This window comes from Equus asinus, chromosome 3, assembly GCF_041296235.1.
Source record: "Equus asinus isolate D_3611 breed Donkey chromosome 3, EquAss-T2T_v2, whole genome shotgun sequence".
NCBI lineage: Eukaryota > Metazoa > Chordata > Mammalia > Perissodactyla > Equidae > Equus > Equus asinus.
This window is the reverse complement of record NC_091792.1, coordinates 8,752,552-8,776,470: the sequence shown is the minus strand read 5'-3', so window position 1 is coordinate 8,776,470 and position 23,919 is coordinate 8,752,552. Positions and strand designations below refer to the sequence as shown.

General features: G+C 37.3%; 1 pseudogene; it reads right to left on the bottom strand.

Annotated features, from left to right (window-relative positions):
• On the bottom strand, nucleotides 1-23,919 carry LOC106840374 (nucleolar protein 10-like; annotated as a pseudogene).

Here is a 23,919-nt window from a genome sequence, read left to right as displayed (position 1 = left end):
TCAGTGAAATGGTTGTCCTCTTCTGTGTCTTCACTTCAGGTGACCAGCTGAACCAGGAAGTGTTCTCCTCTCTTGCCAGTGGTTTCTCAGCCTCCTGTTGCTTCTTCTGCTGTTCGGATCTTTTAACTACGAATGTCAATTGTTTGCTGCCAACTATGGCATCTGATACACTCAATGTCCCATTTTTTAGCTTCAAGTTTCAAATGATCTTCAAGGGTTTCATTCATCAGCTTCTGCTTTGTGTGAGAACCTTGGAAGCTTCTGAGTTCTTCTGCTGCTTTGATCTCAGAAAAGCGGGCCTGAGGACCGGCTGCTGGTCCTCCTTGAGTCGTTTCTGCTGCTTCACATTTTCCTCCTGGTGGAGAAGTCTGTGCTGTTTCCCGATCTCTTCAGCTCAGACCTTTTCATCATCTGAACCCTCAGAAATTTCTGCATCACTTGGTTTTCCTTCCAGTCCTCCTCTTCATCTTTTTTCATGAAGTCTTATTGCTCTAAGTCTTTGTTTCTTCTTCCTTTTTTCACTGATTTTTCGAACAGGTAGATTTAAAAGCCGAAATTCTTTACTCTCTTCATCTACTTGGAAGCCAGGGTTCTCAAACAACCTTAAATCTATCATCGGTGAGAATATTAGGAAGACTTTTAATTTTCTTTTTCAATGTAGATTTTTGCTTCTCTTCCTCTTCTTCAATTAAATTAAGAGCCAGGTCTTTGTTAACTTTTGGCAACTACTTTAATTGGACTCCCTGTGCACGTGTTTCTTCTATCTTCTGTCGGATCTTATCTTTCCTATATTCTTCATAAGCAAGTGGATTTACCGTCAATTTCACCTCATGATAGAGTCTTATATCCATGAAAAATCCATGCAGATATGCCTTTTGAAAAGGTGATCCAATGAGATGTGTGAGCCCTAGATTTTCAACGTCTTTCTTGGTGACAAATTTGTAATCATTGTAAACCGTGCTTTCTGGATTCTCTTCTAATTCTTCTGTCAAGTTTTCTAAGAAGGAACACCACCTGGGAGCAGGACCCAAAACTAGATTACTGTTTATTATAAAAGGATATATAACTCAAGAATAGACAGATGAAAGAGATTCATAGGGCATGGTATGGGGAAATGGCTCGGAGCTTCCATGCCCTTTCCTAGCGTGCCACTCCCCGAATCGCCACTTGTTCACCAACCCAGAAGCTCCAAGATAACGCATTTTCATGAACCAAAACATGAAACATAGATGTCATATATAAAAGTATACTGATGGCGACAGTGAAACAGCATATTTTAAACTGAAGTTGCCTCTGATAATCTGACATATGATTGGCTTAGAGACATCTTCAGAAAGTGGGTGAAAAATTGCTTTTTTTCTTATGTTCATTACCATCCCCAGGCTTTCAGAGACAACAAGAAAAATCAGGATAAGAAATTATTAGGAATTTGAGGACATCATGACAAAAAAAATCAACAATAAATTATTTTTTAAAAGAAGCAAATGTATCAACATTTTCAAAACGGAACCACAGACTGAAAAACGATGTGACTTTTTAAAATGCTTACTATATGCTAGCTACCTTCTTATATATTACTTCTTAAAGCCACACATCTATTCCATAGGATACATATAGAAAAGAGTTTAGCAGAAATACTAAAGGAAATCAAATATCTCTTAGAATCTCTGGGAGAGCTGGAGGAGAGCCAGACTTGGATGCTACACGGTCAGGAATAGCATAGGAATGAAAAACTCCAAAATAGACCTTAGACATGGAAGTTATTCTGAGGGAAAAAAAAGCATAAGAGAAATTATTATTAATGGCATCATGAGAAACTGTAAGTGCGATAGAAAACATATTCAATATCTTCTTTCAACTTTCACATGATTGATCTTCATCCAATTTCATGGCCATTGTAGGCACCCCAAAGCAATATGTGTCCTTCAAACTTGCTGACATTAATTTTAGTTCTAATGATGCTTAAGCAAATTTAACAAATTACCAGACACTCAGCAAAGTGATTAAGTTGTCAGTTAACAAGGTAAGGTAGTTTATCACAATTATTCATGTCCTCCCCAGCCTTGTCATGCTTCCCCATTGGCAGGAAATAGATCCTCAAGCCCTGTTGACATTAGCTTAGTCGTACAAATTGCTTGGTGAATGGAATGTGGGTAGATGTGATATATACCTGTTCAAGTAGAAGCTTTAAATGCCTTTTATGTGTCGGCTCTGTCCCGCCTGAGCAGTTGTCCTCTGCCATGAGAACATCATGTCTCAGACGGTGGGTCCTCCCAGAAGGGATCCAGGAGTGAGAGAACTCATGGAGCTGGGCTGAGCCCAGAGGAGCCTAGTAGAGATCAGCCTTCAAGTTACATCCACAACAGTAAAACAAGGGTATTGTGGAAAGCCGCTGCAATTTTGACTTTGCTGCCATTAGCACAAGTTGGCTAATATACAAGTAAACACAATTTTTTTTAAAGTAGGGTCAAATTTAGAAATTACTAAAATTTAAAAGGAAAATCCGTAAGATTAAATTAAGGTTGAATTCATTTTGCTTCCAGACACCTTCCCTAGTAATTTATTTCTCCCAGTGGAAAGACTTTATTGTGAAAGAAGTATATTCCACAGGGGCCCTGGACTGATAAAATAGAGTGAGTAGTGTGTATATCACTTTTTACGTAATATATGAACACCTTTAGAAAATTTCCTGAGTTGCATGTTATAATTTTTTATTAATTATAATCAGTTTTAGGTAAAAATACAAATACAATTGAATGTAGAATTCAGAAGTGATGATAATTAGCATGAATTTGCTTTAAAATAATGGTAGAATTTCTATGAACTAAACCTTATTATTGCTGGGCATACTTAAGTATAAGGTAAAGGGTTTTTTTCTCCTAAAATATTAACCCTCAGATAAGAGGGTCGAGTTACTTTATATCCAAGGTCTTACTTATTGCTGGTCCTCTCTCTCTTTACTAAATCTATTAAAGTTTGACTAATCAAGTACTGTTTGAGGTAGAAGACAGACTAGTCTGAAACCACGTGTGTCAATGCTTGTAGTAAGTGATTGACTAAATTGATGAGAAAGCAAGAAAAAACTTTAATGCAGATTATTCTCACGGGCATGACTCCACTGTTCAAGTGCGTGACTGTAAACAAGCTTTTAAAGTTTACTTAAAAAGCAAAGCAGGAAGTGGTTACATTGGGAAGATCATGAAATCATGAATGCATGTACATAGGATATAAATATAAAGAACAAATGTACTAATGTTTTGTGATTGTCTTCTCTCAGGATAAATTTTCCAGTGAGAACATGGTATACAGACCCAAAACATGTTTTATCTCAAAAAATGTGGACCAACAAATTAATGTGCTCTTGACAAATGCATCAGAGGATTCAACAAGCAACTCTGATGGTGATGAGACTACTTTGGAAGATGCATATGGAGAGCTTGAATAAAAGATTGTCAGGAAATGTGAAAAGCGTATTTCTATATTAATAAAGTAATTATGTGATCATATGTGATTTTGAATATATTTTTATAACATTTAGAAGTTATAAATTAAATATTAGAAGTTGATATTTTATAATTTTATATGTAATTAAATGTTAATATGGTATGGTTAGTAAAAAAAAAACAAACCCTCATTTTGGATCTTCTCCTTGGGAAAATTGGAGATGGCTTTATATTTTGGTTAACTCATAGTAGGAATGTGTAGTATCTAACTCTATTCTCAACCATTTTTCTTTAATATTTACTAACTACTATTAACGTCTCATTCGTTTCCCCACCTAAGATCAGTTTGCTCATTCACTGATCAATTAACAAGCCTAGAATGTAATTTACAACAGGAAATGTCTGTGTCTCCTAACTCTAGAAGCCTAAAGATTCAATAGAAAGGCAGAATTTAATCATTCTAACATGCGTGATTATTTTTCTTTTGATTAAGAAGCAGCAGCTAGAATTCCAAGAGCCAAAGGGCAAGCTGTCACCTCAGGCTCAGGTCAACGCTTTGCTAATTTAGGACATTGCTGAGCCCAGTTAAACAAGTAATGATTCTACTGCTGTCATTGGTGAAAGGGCACAGTTAAATTGGTTTCCTTCACCACGTTTTAAACTGAATCTTCATTAAAACCACAAAGGTGCATTTCTTTGAAAATGGCAAAAAATAAAGAAAAAAAAGACTGTGCAGTCCCGTTTGGGGAATTATTTTTCCCCCAAAGTTCCAAAATTATAGGTTGACTTTTACTAATAAGTGAGGACATACAAATAGAAGATACTTTCCCATTGACTTGTGAGTGGATTAATATGAACCCGTGTGGGTTAATCCTTCCAGAATAATGGCTAATAGGACTTTCAAAGTTATATCAGGAACTTACACCTGTGTCCTCTCCAGCAAAGCGTGGTCAGAAACAAGGTAATCCAGTGATTCCCTCGGAGCCTATCTGTGAAAACTCAACTTTGACCACTTCAGCTTAGCTTGGTCCAGTATTTTATTTTAAAGAATCACTATTCTTTAAAAGAATTTGTAGTTTTGGACAATTTAATGTAAAAATATTCTTAAAATTGGCTATGTTTGTAAATTTGATCAGCTCCTACTCCAGCTCTGATTTCTTTTCCTGAATAACAGATTCCCGTGCCAGATGAGTCATCTCCTCGCTAATCGTTTGTTTCTTTACATCTGTGGAAGATGTGCCACATGTGCTGATAAGTGTGCTCGGGAACTCTTTGAGGTGTGGGCTCTGGTCGTGCTCACAGAGGAGAATCTCAGGCTGCACCCCAGACCTCCGGGATCAAAATCCTCATTGTTAAGAGTGGCCCCAGGGGACTGGCTTGTGCTTTAGTTTGCGGAACACTCCTTTGGGGATGTCTTTGTAGCTCCTCCGTGAGTTCTCAGCCCAGCTTTACATCAGAATCACATGGGGAACTTTCAGAATGCCCAGTTTTGATGCCAAGCCCACACACCTGACGACATCAGAATCGTGGGAGGTGGTCCAGGCCTCAGTAGATTTTAAAGATCCCCGGATGACTCCACCGTGCAATCAAGGCTAAAACCCTTTAGCACAAATCAGAATCACCTGCTGGGGATTCTTAACACAGATTCTAGCCCCCAAATGCTCAGAATTTCTGATTTAGTAGGTAAAGGGTGGGCCTAAGATGTTGTATCTTGAACAAGTTCCAAATTGCTACAGCTGCTCCGGTGGCCGTGCTTTGAGAAATGCAACCTTGGAGGATGTGACTCAAAGGTGGAAATTTCAAAAATCATTGCCTATGGAAAAATGTTACTCCATTTCCAGCCTATCTCCTGCTATTACCTTGTAAATAAATTGGTTAACTCAATACTGATGAGCCATCTGACATCCTCAACTTTGCTCTGAAACCTGTGTCTCTGCCCTACTTCAGAAACCCAAGCACAGAGCCACAACATGGATTTTTTTCAGCACCCAGAACAGTTCCACTTGAAAAAAGTCAAACTTAGTACTAGATACGTACACTTAAACACAACATAAGAGCCCTTGACAACATGCTCCTCTCTCTAGAGTTTTCATCTCACTAACTTACGTCACCATTGACCTCATCTATCTAATCGATTATGTCCCAGAGTCATCTCCGATTCTTTTTTCTCTTTTACCTTGAATTCAGTATGCCAACAAGTCCTGCACACCATCTCCTTGTAACACGCTTAACCACGTCTCCTCCTTTCCCTGTTGACCAGAGCAATCAGCTCAGTCTCTGTCTCCTCACTGATGGTCTTATCTCTCCCCATCCTCATCCAGTCAGGCTTTGACTGAATTTCTAAAATACCAACTTGCTTGTTACACATAAATTTTGTTCCCATAATGAAAAAGTGCCAATATTTCTCCACTATCCATAAAATAAAGTCCAAAATATATATGGCATTCAGAGTACTTTCACAATCTTCTCCCCCAGTCCACCTTTCCAGTCTCTCTCTCACAACCCTCCTTCATAATTCCGCTGAATTTCTAAATCCACTGAATTTCCCATGATTCCATAAGCATGCTATTTACTTCTCTTCTTGTATAAACATATACATATATCTGCACATCCATGTACACGTATAGTTGTATCTACACCTAACTATACAACTGGAATATATAATACACATTGTATGTAGTTCTGTCACAGGTAGCTAGAAAATCTCTCTCTTCATTATTCTTCTTTTAAAATCCAACACAGTCTTCAAGACTCAAATCTCAAATTCCCTCAAATGCAGTCTTCCTCAATGCCCTGAAGTAGAATGAAAAACTCATTCAATTTTACCATTTAACATTTTCCTCTTGTTAGTTCTACATCGATATATCTTTATTTACTCATAATAATATCCTCTACAGCATTTAGCAGTATCTGGCTTTCAATGGAAATCCCTGAATTTATTATTATTTAAATGGCAGAATTATTATCAGATAATAATTCTCCATCCCTCAGGATTGTTATTATGCCCCACTTCAAAAATATACAAAAGTGGTAGAATCAGGGAAAATTCTCTTTCCAGTGTAGGTGGGGAATTCTTTTCCATTAGGAGTTCATACGGATTAGACAATCCTGATAATGTCACTAGCAGATACTGCTATATTTCTATAAAGGAATAAGTTCCATGTCATCTATCAGGATTCTGAAGCCATATTTTGTGCTATTTCTATTATGACAAAAGAGTTGGCGTAAGAAAATGATGGGGAAGAGTTCCTTTCTCATTAGACAACAGCTATATTCCTATGATGAATATAAAATAATAAATAATATAATAAAATATAATAAAAATACAATAATCTTTTTAATATGAAATACAAAATAATACAAAATTTTTAACATGAAAATAATAAAAATACAATTTATCTTTTTTTGTCAGTTTCAAATACAGCTCTTTCAAATACTTTTTCATATCAATTTTGAAATTAAGGGAGAAAATTTTCCTATTTTTCCAGCTCAGCAAACTGAGACATAGGGAAACTAAATAATTTCCATGTTAGATAATTAGTGATAATATTAAGATATAACTAGTAGTCTGCTTCTTAATACATCAGAAGACTTTACAGTCAATAGCTGCTTTCCATTTCAGTTATGTTTCTAGTCGAGATCAGGCTGAGAAAGTAAGTGATTTGAGAGGTTTGATATGCCAGTGAAATCCAGAACCAGCAGACGCAACTACGGAACTAAACTACAATCAACTTAATAGAAAGATATTAAACTAGCAAAAATTACCTAGTAATTTAAAAATTTCTAATAGCAATTTAGCAATTCAATTATCTAAGTGTTTAGTAATTACTAAACAGTAATTTATCAAATATATTACAAGAAAAATACGTGAAACTTGCTTCTTAAAATGATCATTTCTTCTACTCCATAGTTGAATGTCAGCATGAGTCAGAGTAAGAAAAAAACACTTTAGTTCAGAAGTTACTTAGCTGATATTGTGATATAATCACATAAATTAATTCAGAAACAACCAAATTATGCAAAATTTAGGTGAGAGGTCAGAATATGAAACATATATAAACAGCTTCATAAAGTTTATTATATTCTTCCCTGCCTTAATAATGAAAATACACTAAATGTGATTAAGCCTTTACTTGTTAACTCAGAGTAATTATTTTACATCAATTATAGACTGCAACATGGAAACATCTCTTCTCCCCTCCCCCAATCCTTGACTTAATGTTATGTATAAGGCATATCTTGCTTTTTTTTTTACCAAAAGTTCTGCCAGTCGGCTACGTTGTTCTAGTTGCTCACCGGTCTTCTCTCCATGATGTGTCACTTGTTACTGCTGTCCTACTATTTGTTTCTCTGTTATCCACAGCTTTTTTCTTTTCTTCAGTTGTAAGTTAGCAAGGATCTGAGGATTAGCAGGGGATTTCAGAAACCAAGCAGTAGAATTATCAGAAGACATTGTCAGATGCAGAGATCTGCTCTTTTCATTTTTGCTTGAGAAACTAGAGGAGGGGGAAAACCCGCGGAAGAACTGGATCCATCCCAGGGAAAGCTGGTCACAGTGGAGGTGGAACCACAAAGGGACCTGATTGGGCAAGGTCATCCTGTCCTGTCCACAGTCCATCCTGGACTGTTCTGAGTATCTCTGACAAAGGGAAATAAACACGACCGTGTGGGTTTGGGGGACCTGAGGGTTGCCCTAGTTAGGAAAGAAAATAGACTTGAGAGCCTGAGGACAACTCTGAGTTTAGGAGTGAAGATGTAAAGAGTCACTCTTTCTGAGAAGGTGACACGAGGACTGCACTCCAGACGGAAACAAGGCTAGCAGGACAGTGAGCCCACGCAGGATCTTTTCAAGGTCATAACCTCTTTTTTCTTGAATGTTACCATCCAGTCTTAAGCTTCCCATCCATTCCTCAGACCACTACTCCAGATTAAAATTCCCTCTGGTTATCATGAGTCTGTACCCTTCTGTTCTTGGTGGGGCTATGGGAAATTATAGCAGAGGGCAGTAGAGAGAAGTAGGGCTTTCCCCAATGACAATAGGAGCATGATAATGGGAGGACAGTGATACCGGTGTTCTGGGGGTAATCACAGTGAAGTAAGCGATGGCCCCAGGCGGCGCCCAGAGTGGCAGGCAGAAGAGGGCAGTGTGGAGCTGCAATTGCCACTTGGTTTGACTCTAGACGTGTGAAATATATCTTTTTTACTGCTAACTATATCACAGAAAGATGACTCTTAACAGGGGAGGTCACAAGTTACAACTTAAATTATAATAAATAGACTATACAACTACTGTTTATTCTATTAATTTTACTCACATTGTTTTCTTGATTTGTTCAAGATCACTTCAGAAGTCTGAGATTGCTGTAAAGTTTTTACTTTTTTACTCATCACTTTAGGGACCAATTTAGTAATATAAGATTGCCAAAGCCAGATAAAAGACAAAAATCTAGGGTGCTCTGGAAAGGAAGTGTCTGCTGCCTGGGATCCGCACAGTTAACCATGTACACACAAACACACAGACACACAAAAACTTCAGAAAGAAAGATATGCAGTCTGTGCTGTAAACCATCTCGCTATTTTTATAATATGCACATTTAGACATTTTCTGGTCTAAATTATCCTTATCCATTAAAGACATACATCATGCTCTTCCCAAGCGAATTGTCATAATAAATATTTCAATGTCTAAGGTGGGTTAAAGTACATTAGAAATACATTTTAAGATCATGTTGTTTCTCTCCAGGAGCTTTTACAACCTATTAGGGAAGCCCAGCCTGGGTACTATTAATCATTACCTAGAAAGAGTGAAGGACCATAGTGAAATTGCAACACAGGGCTAGTTCTCGACTGGGAATCAGAAAATACAGTAAGAGTTTGAAATTAATTAGCCCCTAATTTCTGGTATTTCTGAGTAAATATCCTTCTGAACAAAAGTTCAAAATATCATGTCTCCGTTTTATGTCTATAACTGTGCTGTCTAATGTGAAAGCCACTAACCATATGTGGCCCTTTGAATATAAATTTAAATTAATTGCAATTAAGTAAAATTAAAATTTTCCTCCTTATTCAGACTAGCCACATTTCATTTGGTGAGTGGCTACCATATTGGATAGTGCAGATACAGAGCATTTCCATCTTCAGGAAGTTCTCATGAATAGCGTTGGTGTATAGTACGATTTTCCTTTTCTCTTTTTTTTCCTTTTACTCCACATTGCCCAGGTACGCATTAAAGTGTAAGCCATTATTGCAACATTTAGGAATGGCATATCCCAATATTCTGGCTAGCTAAAATGGAAAACACTTTAGAGATACAAACATATCTTTTTTTTTGTTTTCATTATCTTTCTTGGACTAAAGATACAATAAAGTTTAGATGCTTCCAGAGTTATTTGGTTCTCATGTAACCAGGTTATGACCATGCCCCTGAGAAAAGAAAATCCAGCTGCTTATTCTCCTCATAGGCTGGTTTATTATTTCTTGGATTCATCGAATCTTGGGGAATGGTAACATACAATTTGGGAAATGATACACAATTAAACAAAGTTGCGTTCCCCTCCCCTGCCAGGGAACAGGGGAGAATAGAGACCTACACTTGCTCATGGAAGCATCAAATAGTGCCATGAGTTAGAGATCCTGGCACTAAGTTCAGGCCTCCTCTGTGAATTGCCAATGGGTATTGAATTTAAATACTTCCCAGCTTCTCACCACATGGCCATCAGGACAAACGTAAGGTCTTTGTTGGTATTATTTCCTTTCTCTTCTCCAGATAATTGCATTTTTAAAATGTAATCAAGATTGGGAATTACTTTAATTGTTTTCAGAAGTCTAATTGACCCAAATATCACAACTTTAATGTCTCAAATAAAGAACGTAGGACTGTCATTGCATATATGTCATGCTGCACCCACTTTGAATACTGTGCTGTTAAGATTTGACATGTGGTTAATCTGGTTTGTATGAATGAGTTCCTTGTATGAGGTCAAGAACACAAAGGAACCCATCCATACAAATCACAGTTGCTGCTCCTGCTGATAGATTATGGGGGAGAAAAAAAAGGATCGCTTAAGGGAGCTACCTCAGAAACCCTGCCTCAAATTGACTCTCTCTTAGACTGCCCAATATATTCTCATCATTTCATGACAATGCTTGAGATGCTACCAGGTAGAACTTTATTGGGCAAAAAAAAACCTTTTCTGTTTTATAATAGGAAATCTTCTCAGCAGAGTAAAACTACCAGTACAATAAGCTTGTAAAAAGTACTTCAACCAGATTGTTCTTGTAGCAAGAGCTTGTCCTATCATCTGAACCTGGGAGCAAGGGGAGGGCCAAATGTAAAGAGTGGGAGTTACTCAGAAAGCTGACTTGCAGCCGGAATATTTTATTTATTCTCTGGTCCAGAGTGGGGAGGTTCAGTGGTATAACTTAGAAGAGGGAGACCAGGAGTTGCTATAGGATTGCTCTGTGCATGTAACAAAATACAATAAATCTGTGATTTATCAGGCCCAGAGACCATAAGGTAGCTGGGGGAAATCAAGGAATATGGAGAAATAAATTCTCTTAATCCTCCATAACAGCCCCACATATACTAATATTAGTAAGCCCTTTAATTACTTACCCTGAAAAAAAAAGGAGAAATCTATTTATTGGGAAAAGAGCAGGCCCATCCCTATATTCCATATGCCATATGTATAAGGCCATCCCATATGCTGTATATTTAAACAGGAAAAATGATAAATTAGAATAACAAACTGTTAAATGAAATATTCCCGTTTAGACAAATATCTCCATAATTAAAAAATTAAAAATATGTGTAAAATTATTGTTTTTATATTGCTGAAAATTGGCACAAAAAATCAGACAAGTAAATCCATCATTATTGTCCACCTTTTGATTTTTTTATTGACAGTACAGCAATGTTTGAGTAATAAATAGAACATTAATGATTTATAAATAATTTCATATTTATCCCATAAAATTTATTTCTTGTCTTACATACAGCAAAATAACTATTCTGTAATAATCAAGAAATTCATGTAATTTTTTTGCCCCTGTGGCAGGCAAAATTCTAAGATGGCCCTCCAAGATTCCTAGTGCCTTGTGTACCAGGGGTTCCCAGTTATTGCATTCAACCAAACACTAATCTAGGTATTACTGTGAAGGGACTTTGCAAATATAACGAACATCCAAAATCAGTTGACCTTCAAATAGAAGATTGTTTGGCAGGCCTGATCTATTTACATATGCCCTTTGAAAGCAGAGCGCTGGTCAAAGAGAAAGTGGGAGACTCGAAGCATAAGAAGAATTCTTTGTTTCATTGCTGGCTTCTAGACACATGAGACCGTACGACAAGGAATGCAGGCCACCTCTGGAGCTGAGAGCAGCCCCGGCTGACAGCCAAGAAAGAAATGGGGGAGCTCAGTTCTATAGCCCCCATCAACACAATGAACTAGGATGCAGATTTTTCCCCAGGGCCTCCAGTTAAGAACTCAGTCTAGCCAACATCTTGATATCAGCCTTGTAATCCCCTGAGGGAGGGCCCAGACACACTGTGCTGGACTTCTGTCTACAGAACTGAGTGCTAACATATGAGTGTTGAAGCCACTCAATTTGTGGCAATTTGTTGTGTATCAATAGAAAACTAATACACCTTCATTAAAAAGCTGTATTGATGAAATTGTTAGAAGAATGTGACTGAATGCTACTTCGTTTTTTAAATCTTGCTTTCACATTTTGTCATATAGAGACTAGAAGATCTGGTTGAGTTTGGTTTACTTGATACTGGGCTAATCATTGATAGCTGATAAAGATATTTCACAGGGCTATACAAATCTTGACTGAACTGACTAATTAACGATACTTATTTTTTAGTCTATCCATCCATTACACAAAGGCTTTTGCTGAAATTTAGGTAGCAAATTTTATCTTTCCTAATGTTAATCAGTTATCCGTGACACTAATCAGAAGCTATTATATTTTTGTATTTATAATAAATGTGTTCAAAGTTAACTAAAATTCTTTGTTTATGCAATTTTTAAACAGTTAGAAAATTCTCTTGCCAAGTTTTTACATTTTTAAATGTTATTTTAAAATTTGTGACATGTTTTCAGAAGCAAAATCATGTAACGTGAATATTTTCTAATATGCATATCCCTTTGCTATCTCTACTTTTTGCTTGAAAAACATTTGCTTACTTGGTTTTTTTGTTTAAATTCACCTCCATTTGGAAGGGAAAGATTAAGTTTTTTTTTTTTTAATTGGAAATACTGTCTTGGAATATATCAAGACAGCATCAGCCAGTGGTCATCACAGAAAAAGAAAAGAAATTTGGAACTCATCTTTTTTTGAAAATAAATCTGTTTGGTTCATCTTTAGTCCTTCACTATGAAACAACCAGTAAACTTCTATAAATGCTAGAGATTTTCCCAATCATCTACGTCTTCTTATGAAGTATGTACTATGCTTCTCTTTAAGAAAAGGAATCCACAAATCCTCTTAATTTGGCATATGTAAACTGTAATGTGTCCAAAAATGATGAAAGCAAATACATAAAAAGGAACATTTCGTGGAGATACGAATAGTCTTTTCAATAAATGGTACTGGGTCTGCAATCAGGAAAATGCAAACCAAAATCACAGTTACATATTTCTGCATATCCACCAAAATGGTTAAAATTAAAGAAAATAATAATGAATTTCGGTGAGAACATGAAACAACTGAAACACTCAGGACCTGCTGGCAGAAGTGTAAATTGGAGCAATCACATGTTCTATACCCCAGTAATTCCATCTCTAGATATATACTCATCAGAAATGCATACATAAAAAGACACATGCAAAAGTGTTTGGAGCAACATCATTTCTTAAAACCCCTAGCTGGAAGCATCATAAATTTCCATTAGCACTATAATAAATGAATAAATAATGACATATTTACACAATGGAATAATATGCAGTCACTGAAATGAACAAAGTACTTAGAACAACTTGAAAGAAATCTCACAAACATAATGTTGAGCAAAAAAATTAGACACAAATGCGTATGGACTGCATGATTCCATTTATGTAAAGTTCAAAAGCAGGCAAAACAGCTATGGTGATGGAAGTCAGAAGAGTGTTCAGCTTTGAGGAAGGCAGCTGAGGAGGCTGCTGAGCTGCTGGTGACAGGCTATTTATCAATCCAGGTGTGTTAACTTCACAAGCTGTATGCTTATGATTTGTGCACTTAACGTACGTTTCAACAAAGAGTTACTTTAAAAGAAGAAGGAGCAGAACACCACCACTGTTATCTCCCACTCTTCCCTCAATACTCCAAATACTAGACTTGGCAGGCAACCATCTGGACCAAATGAGGATTCCAGGTTCAATTGGGTGTCAAGAGAGCTTAATTTCTATTTTATATCCAAACATATATGTACATAAAACATATAAGCATTTCTTCTTCCACTCCAATGGATCCCATGGCACACTTCCTGGGAAGTGCACAGTCCACTGTGGGGACCATTGTTGCATGTGAGTGACCCGTGGAATCAAGCCTGCATACCACACTGGTCATGGGTTGGGGGACCATCTTCTCACTAAGTTCATCCCTCAGTTCTTGTTACCCCAAGTGCTCCTCTCTGGTCCAGCTCCCTCAGGAGTGTTATATCAGAAGCGGAAGTCTACGTTTATTGACAACCATTTTATCACACTTACTGAGCACAGTTTTATAACAAGAGGAAGTGAAATATTCTTATAGGTTGTTTTTTATGTATTATTTCTTGTTATAAATAGAGAACTCCTATTAAGTATTTGTGTTTAATTGAATCTTTCTCCTCCACCTTAAATTTTCTGAATCACTAATGACCTACTCTGAAGACTGGGAACTCCATAACATTCCAAGTGCCGTAGTTCAGCTTTTACTCTGGGTTTATAAGGCGTTTATGACTGGCCTGAGAACCAGACTCCCATTTGCAACTTTGTTTATAAGGATGAATATGTTCCACGTTTCTAACTGACCCACAAATAAACCTTGTGGAATAAAATGAATTTGTAAATTAGGGACTTCTTTTGTAATTGAATTGTGGAAAATGTAAATAATAAAAATGTGGTTTTTGCTATTTAAATATATTTAAAATGTTTTAAAATACATCGCATTTAAAAAACACAACATCTTTAAAAACTATCACAGGAATGGCATAGGTAGAGCCCATCTTCTGCGATTAAGATAACTTAATTAATAGTCTTCAGTCTGGAATGGAGCTCACTAACAAAGTCAGGAACAGAATGGTGGACTAAAATTGACAATTTTTTCCCATCCTAGGATAGTATAAGTTCAATACAGAATTATAAGCAAATCTTCATTATTATAGTTGAATCGTTGTAGACTCAGTGAAATACTAAAATGAATAAAAAGTGTCCTTTTTAAAGTAGCAGTTAGAGATTCAAGCCAGGCAGATAACATTCTTTCTTCCTAATGTTTTATTTTACATAATTTAGTAGGCTTCCTTGACATTTAAAATCTCTTCAACCTCTTTAGTGAAAATAACTTAATGCACTTGTTTCAAGCAACGGCTTTGAAAAGCAGACCTTTATTCCAATCTCAACTCTACTACTTACTGTGGTTGACTTTGGACAAATTCTTTAGCCTCGCTGGGTGTCAGTCTCCCAATCTGTGAAATGGGGGTAAGGACTCATCCCTCACATGGCCATTGTCAGGATTAAATGAGATAGCCTGTTTAAAGCACTTGGCACAGTATCTGGCATATAGTAAGTGTTCAATAAACGGTATTCTTTGTAAATCTTTATATTTAGTGTGGGTTTAATGTTGTCATTTACTTTCGTTTGTGGTAAGGGAAAACAAAAGGTTAGCCTTGGGTCATATGTTCTACTTATTGATATTTAAGTTACGTCATTGTGTTCAGCTGTAGACAAATAAGAACCCTCCATACAAATGCAATGAAAATCTTAATTTCATTTAGAAAATTGGAGGAAGTGAAAGTTTGTTTAATAAATAGAAGTTGTTGTAAAACCAAGGTAACCCTCAGTTATGTCTTCCATGCAGACGATATAGCTAAATGCACCCTGGAGAAATCAGATGTACCCTTTTTTTTTTACAAAAAGTTATTACACCTAGTTGTGAGGGGATAGCTCACAGGGGAGTCACTGATGTTGCTTCTTTTGCTTTTGTTGCTCTCTCTGAAATACATAACATATACACCTTAAAATCTGCACTATTAAGAGATTTCAGATAAAGAATGAAGAGGAAAAGGAAAGCATTTGTGCTTTAGCTCAGCTTGTGGATGAGAACCGAGGAGAAAAGAATGGAGGTGGGACATAGGGACAACCACATCCTGTAACTTTAAAAAGCCAGATGACAATTCGTAGAGAATCAGTTTAGGTTTTCAAACAGTGCCAAGAGTGATAGTTTCAACTTCAACAACGTGGACTGTTTTCTCAGGACTCTGGGTTTACTCCACATCTGGGTACCCCTGTATGTCTACTGTCCTTCTGGGCCACTCAGCTCTCCTGACCAGATGTTAATTCATTTCTCCACCCTCTTCCAAGACTTCTTCTGGCCAACACCACACCTCTCCGTACTCATTTACTTTCATTTCAATCAGCAGGACAGTCTTCGATCTCCTTGCTCATTGGAAAACAAAATAATTCCATGAGCTAACTTAATTTTCAAAGTTAGAAGGGTTCAAAGGCTTACTGAGGTAAAGTAAGCGGTAGAAACTGTGAAAGCAGAGGCTGGGTAGTTGACGAGGGATGACAGGATATGATGTTCTGGGAGTGATTTCTTTAGGAGCCACCTGTGGTTGCAGGGGAAGCCTTTTCAAATGTGTTAAAAGAGGTTTCTTCCTTTTTCCTGCATGACGTTATTGAAGTCGAGATGTTTGTTTCCAATACACTTCTTAATGAAGTCGACCCAAGAAGAGCAATTTCTCATAATCAGATTAACACTCCATCATCTCTTTCCTTTTTTTCTTTTTTTTCTGCTTTATCTCCCCAAACCTCCCCTGTACACAGTTGTATATCTTAGTTGCAGGTCCTTCTAGTTGTGGGATGTGGGACGCCACCTCAACGTGGCCTGACGAGCGGTGCCATGTCCGCGCCTAGGATCTGAACCCTGGGCCCCCGCAGCGGAGCGCCTGAACTTAACCACTCGGCCACGGAGACGGCCCCCATCATCTCTTTCTTGAAATGTCTCAGAACCACGGAAAATGACTGGATCAGTGACAGTATTGGATAGTTTCCTGAATTCACCATTGTACTTATAACAAAAGGTTCATTTTGACAGCAAATGTGATAGTAAATACCTGTTTTCTCTTCTGCCCCATCCTCCTACCCCCACCCTCCTTTTTGTTTTTCACAATCAAAAATTTGGCAAAGATAAGCATTTTCCTCAATTTGAAGCCAATTCTTCAAGTCCAGTCATCCTGAAAATTTTCAACAGTGTCATTATTTCCAACTAGTTATGTTCCATACATCACACTTCTATCACATGTCAATCTGCAGATTACAGACATCACGGGGATGCTCCCAAATGTTTACAGATGAAAATGATTCTCTACGTAACCTGGTACAACCACAAAATACCATTTTCGTCTAGAGTGATTCTAGTGATGCTACTCAGTTAAATCAGAGATCAGGAAAGTGAATTCAGAGTGTGCTACAAGTGAGAAAAAGGGTCTCACATACCAAGGCACAATCACGAAATAATTATAGGAAACCATGCAGTATTCCTGTTTCCAATCGAAACCTTATACAGCTCTGCTCAGATTATCTCCTGATAAAGATGAGATGGAAAGGATATGGACATTTTCTTCATAATTGTAACCTTAAGAGATTTTTCCAAAAGCATTTTCTTATAGGCCTCAAATGAATTTGTGAATTATATTCATCAATTAGGTATATCAATATATGTCCCTTCCTTTGTGGTAAATAGTGGGGCACTCATAGCCTTTAGGAAACAATGAAATTTCGCTGGGCTATTCAAAATGAAGTTAGATTTATGTCCATCTGATCCAATAGATCTCTATGTTTACATTCCAGTAGTGTATGGTGATATTTATGTAAAGTGAGCCATAAAATGAGTCATTATGTATAACACGTTGAGATGCTTGCTTCTTTGAGCAGAGGATGAGTTACATATTTTCTCCGTAAGTCCAGATTTGTTCCTAGTTATAGCTAACCTGCTTTCTAAGACTTTTCCTGAAGGTAAATTATAGGCAGCTCTAAGACAAATGTATACATGCAAGCATGAATGAATGACACACTAGCAATTACTTATACTATTGTCTGTAGCTAAATAAGTATTGGCAATTTCATTGGACTATTAAGGGGAAAATATTTATATCAAGAAACAAGAGATGGTTCATTTCTCTCTGTATTGATTTTAGTTGTTGCTATAGGAGCAGGGCTTGCTCATAACTGTAGCAGGCAATTGGTGTCATTTATTCTATATGTGAAAGTATTTTTTACTGCTATTCTATATTTTAAAGATTTTTTTACCCCCATCCTTAATCCATTTAAATCTATTTTCTAACCCTATTTCCAAAAAGAACTTTTCATTTAAAAAAGATCACGTTTCCATGTTCTTGGCCCTTTCTGACTTGATTATTTGGACAGAGATCCAGAAACTTGATATTTCTTTCTTAAATTTCTCTTCCTTTTCAGTAGCAAAGAAGCCTCAGATACATCCCCATAATTATTTTACCATGTTTCTTTTAAGAAAAATATTGGTATCCCTTTGCTACAAATATTCAATAGAACTTTGGACAGGATTTTCTGGTGATTCTAACACTGGGCTCTTTCAAATTTAAAAGAAAAATATTTTCCTTTAATTGCCCTCAGTTGGATTTTGTAGAGCTGACTATCTGACTTTGTGGAAATTTTCAGGTAAAATCCTATACATTTTCCGAAAGAGGGAACAATTTCTGTGATGGTGGGTTTGGCTTAGGAACTATTAGCTTACAAAGCAGCATATTCATTCATGTAAGCTTTTTTTAATATAAGGAGTTAGAGAAGCTAGTGAGCTGATGATTTCAAAGCAAAGCATAGGATTTTTCATTTTTTATTTCCTTATGAAGAAATTCTTAACCTTCATAATTTTTGGAGGTTAATTTTTACATTTTTGATACAGGATTTTCTTAAAAGCCGTGGAGCTCTTTTCATAAAGAAAACTCAGAAGTTAATTTTTATTTGAGTATTTTGAAGATATCTTGAATTAGGGGAATTCCTTGAATATGTATCTATTTAATTTTATTATTTTAATTGCATTGTAATATTTCTGAATTCTTTACTGGGTGTTCTTTTTTCTTTTGCCTTCCCAAGTGAACAGCAATCATTTGACAATGTCTTCTATGTTATTTCTATTTAATTCCTGCTCTGTACCTCTCTGTCGACTCAACATTTCTCCTTGTATGTTTAATAAGCATCCCCAACCTGATAAACCCAAATCTGAACTCTTTGATCCCCAATTTTACCCCTAAAGCTCAAGCCTCCTTTTCTATCTTAGTGAAAGGCTGCTACTTTCTTCCAGTTTTTGAGCAAAAACTCTCAGACTCATCTTTGACTTTCTGTCTCTCACCCCCCACTTTTAATCTATCAGCATATACTATCAACTCACCTTTCAAAATCTATTCAGCATCTTACTACTTCTTACAGGCTCCATTGCTACAACTACACCCACGAGCAAATCTCTACCTTCCCTCACCTGGATTATCGCAAGTATCCTCAGTGGTCTTTTTACTTTCATCTTCGTGCAGCCATAGTTTATTCACAACACAGAACTGGAGTAATCCTTCTCAGTGGGCGATCCCATCACTCTCCTGTGCAGAACCATTCAATGCTCACCATCTCATGCACAGCAAAAGCCAGGGTCCCTCCCTGCAAAGGTTGGCCCATTCCTCCCTGATCTGCCCCCCACTCTGAGCTCACCTTCTGCTCTGGCTCCTCACTTACTTGACTCCACCCACTCTGGCCTCCTTACTGGGTCTCCAACAGGCCAAGTCTGCTCTGTCACAGGGTCTTTGCATTTTCTCTTCCCCTCTGTCTGTAATTCTCTACCCCAAATATCCACTGGCTCACTTCACTTCCTTTGGTTTCTTCTCAAATGTTATCTTCTCAGAGAGATCTTCCCTCACCAGCCTGTATAAGACAGCACCCCTCACCACCACCCGTCTCTAACCCCTTCTTCTTCTTTAGTTTTCTTTGGATTGCACTTATTGCTATCTGACATGCCAGGTATTTCTTAAGATTTGTTTGGAGTTTGTCTACCTCCACTAGCTGTAAACTCCACAAAAGAGGGCTTTGTTTTGTTCACCTTGTGTCCCAGTGACCAGCACACTGTGCGGTCTCAGCAGGTGTTGCTAGAAAGGACGTATGAACGAACTGTACAGTGCTCTGTGCAAGTAAACACCAGCTGGGCATTACAACATGCGTTTTGGGTTGAAATAGTCATGTAAAAAGTAAAGGCATTTGAACAGTTATTAACCACAGCTTAATTTGTCTTTAGAATAACCTCTTTTTCACAGAACATTTTAACACAGCTTGAGTACATATGGAATCATCAGACTCAGTTAAATAGTTCTTATTTTAATTTCTAAAGGAGAAAAGCACTCATCATTATTCTGCTAAAAGCTTTCTTTGTGTTTCCTGTCAGCATCACCATCAACTAGTATTTATTGTTCACCTGCTGTGTTTCAATCTTTGTCAGTATTATTACTCCAGTAGCTTGTTCTTTGTCTCTAGAGAAGAAGTGAAAATTGGAAGATTAAAAGATAAATAAAATGTATATGCTAATACAGGTAATGATCAGAATTATTGCCAAATGCTGTACTCAGAGCAGACCGAAATATTTCTGGGGAGCTGGTTCACCTACCAGCATGTCATTCCTCATGCTTTTAACAGTTCCTCATCATAATAACTTACTTCGTTCATTTCTTATCAGTATCCAGATGGTAAGAGTGTGGTTAAGAAATCAGTTGAACATTTAATTATTGATAAACTGGATGAGAATGCAGGGCCACACGTATAATGAAATGGTGAAGGAACTCTCTGCTTTATTTTTGACAGTAAAAGCACTGTTTTCTATTCGTTTTCATTTTTTTTTCTTGGTTTCTGCTGGGAGTCTGTTCTAGTTCCTAGCTTCCTCACACTTAATCCTTTAATCTCTTAGCATCCTGACCACTCAAATATTTAATCTTATGTTAATAATCTGAAATTCAGAGATTTACATGAAGATTCACAAAAGATCCATGGTTTTTCTGTTTTTCATTTCCCAGTCTCTAGTTGTCCAAATTGGGCAAAATGGTTTCTGCAGTTAACACTATGCCCATAAGTTCCTGGTTTCCACTCAAGCTAAAAGCTGCTTAAAAAAAGGGGTCCACCATAATAACACTAAAGATAAAATAATGACCTAAAAATCTATTAGCAATAGCCATATAAGTTATTTATAACACAGCAACCGATAGCCCGGTTTAACTTTCTCTTTGCATTTTGCCTTAAAACTCTCTCTTCAACATTTGTGTTTAAATATTAAATCCAGGAATAAATTATTTATATTAAGTATAATAATTTTTAGGTTTCTATAAACTTTAGGTTTCCATAAAATTTTCTTATTAAAAGATGCACACATGAGAGAATATGCCAGTATAAGCAAAATATTCCTTTGCCTAAAATAAGACTTTTCTCACTTGGGTAAGCAAATACAAAATGTCTACTTTTTGTACTATAAGGACTTCAAATGCACGAGCACAGCTTTAATTCCCAAACACGGAAGACCACTTCACTTACTCCGTGTCTATGACCTGCATGGTATAAAGTAACATTGGCATTTGACATGTGAAAGGGTAGGCACCCTTCTTGAGGCATAATTACTTTTACCCATAACAGTCTAATTGAGTCTATAATTATTCATTTACAAATGAGATATTTTTTGGCCCATATACAAAATGATTTTTCAATGTCGGGCAATAGTTGACACTGTACTGTGTTCTTACTGGTGTTATAGGATGTGTTCAAAGCCAGAAACAAGTATAGTTACGATGCATTTGAGTCTCATGTGGCTTGAGGCAGTGATAGGAACACCCTTTCAGATACTGAGTACTTTCTAGTACTGCAGACTTGGCGTGTTTTTCTACCCTTAATCTCCCCTCAGATCATCAAATGCTAACAACTCCTATTCCTCCGGCTGAGCTGTGCATCACTTCACCAAAGGATTAATCACTCTTTTTAAAAAATGCTCTTTTGAGATAAGTCTAGGCTAGGGAAAAATATTTTACTAAACCTTCTCTGCCTTTGCACACGGTCAGGGGCCACTAGAGAACACGTCCCTGGGAGTCAGGACACTGGATTCGCATCAGCAAACCACTGGGATGAGTTTTAAACAAGTCAGGACCTTGACCTACAGGTCAATTTCATTACTTTTCCCATTCTGTAGGTGAAGAATGACCTGTTTCCATTAACAAATGGTGTTCTGAGATCTAATTCGAATTTGGAGTTAAATAAGAAAGTGTTTATGGCTAGTTATGAAACTCAGACTTAGTCATGGAAGCTCTAGGATGATGTGAAGGAAGGTGACCAAGGGGCCGGCCTGGTGGGGTAGTGGTTAAGTTCGCATGCTCCGCTTTGGTGGCCCTGGGTTCACAGGTTCGGATTCTGGGCACGGACCTAGCACCACTCATCAAGTCACACTGTGGTGGCATCCCACACAAAATAGAGGAAGACTGGCACAGATGTAGCTCAGTGACAATCTTCCTCAAGCAAAAAGAGGAAGTTTGGAAACAGATGTTAGCTCAGGGCCAGTCTTCTTCACAAAAAAAAAAAAAGAAGAAGAAGAAGAAGAAGAAGAGAAGAAGAAAGGAAAAAAGAAAGGTGAACCAAGTGACCATTTCAGTTTCTATGAGAAGCTGTGTTTTACAGTGAAAAAAGCCAGAGCCTTGGAAATAGACAAGAAATTCAATGTCTAACCTTGAACATTTCGAAGCTCAGCATTTTCGTCACCTTGGACAAGCCATATATTCCCACCACTTTGTTACTACTCTCACTATTATGACTAGTACCAGCTATACTTTAAATAACTTGCCCAATCACAGAGATAAAGAAATTAACTTCTCGAAGTCTCAGGGTTTTGCTTGTTTTTCCACTGAAAAACAAGAATAATAAATCCTACTTTTTGTGGTGCTGTAAGAATTAGAGTTAATTTCTATGGAGATGTTGGTTGGCAATTAGCAAAACTTCAAAAATTGAGTACTCTTCTGTTGTTAACGGTTGGTATTAGGACACTTATGGATAATTCTTAAATCTGAACTTCCTGAATTTAGTCCACAGTTAATTGTAATAATGGCAGAAAGCATGAAATTTTTCTCACAATCTTAAAACTTTCTGAAAAAAATGCAAGTAACTCATCTAGAGTTTAAGGCTACTTCTGCTTGTAATCCAGTTTCCTAAAGATTATCAAATGTGGCCACTTGACTCTCAATATATACTTGTTGAATAAAATTTATTGACTCCATACAAACAAGCAAAAAGGCTGAAGACTTTTGACATCAGTTTTTCAGTGAACATATTTAATTTGTAAAGTTGTACTTGAAACTTGGATTTGTAAAATCTCCTGGAGAAGTGAAAGTGGTTTGGGAGAGAAGAATATATTGTTTATTGTGTACCTTTAATGTCCCAGGCAACTAAACGAAGGACTTGAGTAGCATCAAGGCTACTCAAGGGTTTTACTTTTTTCAACAACTGCACTAAGTGTACCAGGTGGAGCAGTCAGTCCATCCACAGGTGACAGGTGCATCACTGAACAGCTCTAGGGGACACATTCAGCTTGATGTCCTCTCCCATGACTTTATCTCAATCCACTTAATTTATTTCCAATAACTTTCTATTATTAAACAATCACTCTTGTTTTCCTTCTCACCCTATCCCCAGGAGGTTAAACTTTAGTGGCATGGAAGTGTGTGTAGAGGGGAATGTTCTGGTTCCCAAATCGCTACCTCACACTCTCCCCAGTGTGCACCTTTCTAGAAAAGTTAGAGATGGATGGAAGGGGAGGGAGGCAGTCTCCTTGAATGACTTCCTATGACAAAACTATGCTTGGGGCCAGCCCAGTGGCCCAGTGGTTAATTTCGCACACTCCGCTTTGGTGGCCTGTGGTTCACCGGTTCGGATCCCGGGTGTGGACCTACGCACCACCTGGCAAGCCATGCTGTGACAGGCGTCCCACATATAAAGCAGAGGAAGATGGGCATGGATGTTAGCTCATGGCCAATCTTCCTCAGCAAAAAGAGGAGGATTGGTGATGTTAGCTCAGGGCTAATCTTCCTCAAAAAAAAAAAAAAAAAACACAAAAAAGCAACTATGGCCCTGTCTTTAATTGGCACAAACTCCTCAACTAGCTCATTTTTTGTGGGCTTGATATTGACACGTGAAGCCCTGTTGGTGAAAGGCGCACTCACATGCAGCTCACTTGGGCATTGGTGTAAGCCGTACAT